The following is a 624-nucleotide window of genomic DNA, read 5'->3' as shown; positions in this document are numbered from 1 at the left end:
CTGCAGAGTTGTTTGCCCTTCAATATTAATTGGCAGGTTATTTTAAGACTCATATACTTAGGAAATATATTGACTTGTGAGTAATACCAAATAAAATTTAGAAACCATAAAGATTGCATTATTTTCATATTTAATGTTAAAAATTCTATTACTATATTAATGACCCTCCTGTGGCATCTATACTTTAGAATTCCACTGGCAAATTACAAATTACAAAAAATTACATGGATTCTGTTAAGATACATACATTTTTATTTGTTTTCCATTTGTAATAGTAGTTTAATTCTGATTTTTCTTAGAGAACTTGCTTCCCACCAATATGATTTTTTTCTATTTCATGCATTTGTTTTACATTATAGATACTGGATTAACTCAGTTATGAACATAACATTATAGAATCATATATTTAATGCCACTTACAAATGGAAAATTTCAGAGTAAGATAGTTTAAGTGACATGCTGGAGGTATTAAGCTAGTTAAATGTAAAACTGAGGTGATATCTCAGATATCTTAAATACTATGAGGTCTAGTGAATTTTCCCACTTCATTGCACTGTCTTCCACATGCCAGGATATTCAAAAATTTACTGTTAGACTGTTGTTGTGTTGTTGTTATGTGCCGTC

This window comes from Orycteropus afer, unplaced genomic scaffold, assembly GCF_000298275.1.
Source record: "Orycteropus afer afer isolate SDZICR_OR568_19922 unplaced genomic scaffold, OryAfe1.0 scaffold00105, whole genome shotgun sequence".
Lineage (NCBI taxonomy): Eukaryota > Metazoa > Chordata > Mammalia > Tubulidentata > Orycteropodidae > Orycteropus > Orycteropus afer.
The sequence above is the reverse complement of the archived record's forward strand: the minus strand, read 5'-3'. Positions refer to the sequence as shown.